Source organism: Mastomys coucha, unplaced genomic scaffold (genome assembly GCF_008632895.1).
Source record: "Mastomys coucha isolate ucsf_1 unplaced genomic scaffold, UCSF_Mcou_1 pScaffold14, whole genome shotgun sequence".
Lineage (NCBI taxonomy): Eukaryota > Metazoa > Chordata > Mammalia > Rodentia > Muridae > Mastomys > Mastomys coucha.
The window spans coordinates 18714578-18718609 of record NW_022196896.1 but is presented as its reverse complement, the minus strand read 5'-3'; positions in this window follow the sequence as shown (position 1 = coordinate 18718609).

Below are 4032 nucleotides of genomic sequence, written 5' to 3'. Positions count from 1 at the left end.
ATTCTGTTGGTGATGCTTGCAACTATGGCTCCTGATTTCTTTCCTAGGTTTTGTATCTCCAGGGTTGTTTCTTTCTCTGATTTCTTTATTGTTTCTATTTCCATTTTTAGATTCTGGATGGTTTTGCTCATTTCCTTCACCTGTTTGATTGTGTTTTCCTGTAGTTCTGTAAGGGATTTTTGTGTTTCTTCTTTAAGAGCTTGTAGCTCTTTATCTGTGATCTCTTGTATTTCTTTGAGGGTGCTATTTATGTCTTTCTTAAAGTCCTGTATCATCATCCTGATAAGTGATTTTAGATCTGAATCTTGCTTTTCCGTTGTGATGGTGTGTCCAGGACTTGCTATGGTGGAAGAATTGGGTTCTGATGATGGCAAGTTCCCTTGGTTTGTGTTGTTTATTTTCTTACACTTGCCCCCTGTCCCCCGACATCTGGTTAATTCTAGTGCTACCTGCCCTTGCTAAATCTGACTGGAGCCTGTCCTTCCTGTGATCCTGGTTGTGTCAGAACTCCTCAGAGTCAAGCTGTCTCTGTGATCCTGTGATTCTCGGATCCTCTGATCCTGGGCTTGTTAGACCACCTGGGAGTGGGTCTTTCTCTGTGTGTTGTGGGACTGGCTGCAGAGCTTGCTCCCAAGGTCTGCTCTGGACCCCAGCCCAGACAGACCAGAAGGAACCCGAGTCACTGGGCTAGAGGAGTTCCTGTGTGCCTGTTCCTGCTGGTCCCAATTACTCCCAGTGTTGGGACAGATGTTGGTTCCTGCTCACCTCTGATCCTGGATGTGTCAGAACGCCTCCACACTGAATACTTTGATGATGCAGGTAAGTTTAACAAGCTAACTCTTTCAAGTTAATGTAATCTTAAAAATAAAGAAAAATATAGTCACTTAAAAGATATTTGCACCACGACAATAGCAGTTAACATGTCGATGTGGGTAGATCATATTTCACAAGGCTTTAATCCTATGGGAAGAGCTATAAAGCAATTACAGATACTGAGAGAGGATTGATCAATTTTCTCCAAGGTTGAACTTCCCAAGAGATTGTTCCATACCAGGCAGTCATGTCTAAACACATACACATGCTGGGCAGTGGTGACGCACGCCTTTAATTCTAGCACTTGGGCGGAAACCCTTTCTTGAACAAAACCAAAATAAATAAATAAATAAATAGACAAACAAATACATAACATCAGAGCAACACTAAGCAGACTCAGGAAGTTACTCTCATATATACATAACATACAGATGCACATATATATACAAAGGCTTGATTAAGTAATATAACCTGCAAAGAAATAATCAAGAACTAGCAGTCAAAATGACTTCTATTGAAATACAAAGACAGAATTTGCACAGCAGGAATGTGGTTGTGCAAACTAATAGCACTATTCCAGAGGTTCTCAAAATGAAAACCATCACAATTCCATAGTCAACAAAAAAGGAGATTGTATAAGCTCCGTTTTTAGATGAGAGGTAAGGGCTGACAACAGAGATGAATTTAGTCAGAAGCTGTGAAGGGAGAAATAGAGCTTAGCTACTACAGAGAGAAAACATAGCTGCACGGGTGACTTGCAGCAGCATGCGTTCAAAGGTATCAGCTCAAAAAAGGCGACTGGTGTGTATCAAGCACTTACTGTGTGGCACAGACCTCTGCTCTCTGTCTTCCAGTGTCACAAAGAAAATTGAGTTGGTATGAGCTGAGCTGAGTTGCTTTACACTCCAGCACACAATATAACTTTGAGACAATGTGGATATAAATTTGTGCTAAAATATGTTTACAAATGTTTCCCCCACACAAAATACTGCCAATCTGTTGGGAGAAAGAACATACTTGTGAGTAGTAGTTTATAAAATTTTAATTGGGTTCCACCCTTTGTGGTCCTCATCTACAACTCCTTCAAGACAGTAGTTCAAGAAACATGAAGTCATGAAACGAACCAAAATATATTACATGCCGCCTAATGATTTTGACTGTTGGTTTGTTTGAAGCCTTCTCGTAGAACAGAAACAAGACATGAGAAAAATGTTTACCATCAGTTGAATTGGTCTTTTGCCCATATCTAAGTCCAGAATCAAATCTGTTTTTTTTTCTTTTTTCTTTTTTTCTTTCTTTCTTTCTTTCTTTCTTTCTTTCTTTCTTTTTTTTTTTTTTTTTTGGTAAAGGCAGTGAGAGACTGGTACAGAGTCCACAGTACACAAAAGAAGAAATAAGAAATAAAACTCTGAGGTATATAGGTATTAGTTTTAGAGGGGTCAAATACTGTGCCAAAACGTTTGGACTATAACTGTTCAAATGAACTTTTAAAATTTGAATAAACAATAAAGAACAGTGTGAATCCATTCTGCTTTTCTGGACACTTCTTAACCTACACTTAATTTTAGAATAAAGTCTCTACAACCCAAAGCACACTGGCATCTTTCTATCTCACTCTTTTCCAGAGTTAGAACTTCATCCTTCTGTCCTCAGATTCTCAACACTTGTACTGCATCTGACAAGACTGCGCTCTCAGTTCTGGAGCAACAATCCATCTGGAGGTTGTCATCTTTTTTGTATGGGGCTCCTTTTCTACAGGAATCTTCTATAATGTCCATTGGATCTGGTGGACATATCACTCTTTGGCATCATGATACCATATTATATGTGTACATTCATTTAGGATTTATTACATAAACTATATAAATATTAAGGACAAGCGATGTTTTCATTAACCGTTCCAGTGTCTTGATATGAAATTATGTATAGAAGTGTGTGTATGTTTTTCATATATCTCAAATAGGCCATTGATTTTGATTAGAGGCCATAAAATAAATCAAAATTTTGAATACCAGTTAGCTATTTTTTCTTCTCGACTAGTAATTAAAAGTTATAAATTTCTAATTTTTGTTTTTGTTTGTTATTTCTGTATCAGAGTTATTCCAATAAATTCTTTGTGTCTCACACTGACAAAAATTTTAAAATACTTGGTCTGGCCATTGGTTTCTCTATTATTTCCTACCTATATTTACTTACCTCCTCTCAGAGTTATAAATTTACATCATTCCCACATTTTAGAGCATCTTTTAACACAGTCTGAGTCTCATTTTGTTTCTTCATCAGGGAGTAGTTACAAAGGGAGTTTAATAGGCTATTTTTGAAAATAATTTGTCTTTGTATTTATGGACAATTTCCTCAGTCATTTGAACATAGTATTGCATACAACTTTTTGTTTTAAATATATATATTCTACACTTCCAGTATTACCATTAGAATTTTGAAATGTCTATTAGTCTTACCTGTTATCTATATTTTCATGTGTTTAAAAAAAACATTATGTCCTTGAGAATATTTTTTTCTGACTTAAATATGCTTTAAATCATTGTTTCTCTTCTCTCCTGAGAATATATCATAAATATCTGGTGTTTCCTGTGTAAAGTTGGCATATACAGAGGCTCCTGACTATATATTGCCTAAAAGTTATTGTTCTTGTTAGCTGAAGAGATGGCTCAGTAGTTCTAAGCATGTACTCCTCTTGCAGAGGACCTGTTTTCAGTTCCTAGAACTCACATAATGGCTCACAACTACCTTTAACTCTAGGTCCCTGGATTCTGACACCTTGTTCTATCCTCTGTGGACACCTGAATACATACACATAAATTGAAACAAAACTATTCTCAAAGTAAAAAAATGAATAAAATTTTTATCTTTGTCATATTGTTTCCAAGCCTTGTTTATGGTATGTTTTTATTCCTTTAAATAAGTTTTAATATTTTTACTATTTTTTATCATTTTATTTATTTACCTTTCAAATCTATGCCTTCCTGGTCTCCCTTCTGCAACCCCCCAAACCTACCCTCTCCCATTTGCATCTAAGAGGGTGTTCCCCCAACTACCCACCTACTTTTGCCTCATCCCTCTTGCATCCTCCTTTGCTAGGGCAACAAGCTTCCACAGAATCTTCCTTTCCCATTGATGCCAGATAAGGCAGTCGCTGCAAAAATAGCAGGATTGGACCCACTCATGTATACTATTTGGTTGGTGGTTTAGTCCCTGGGA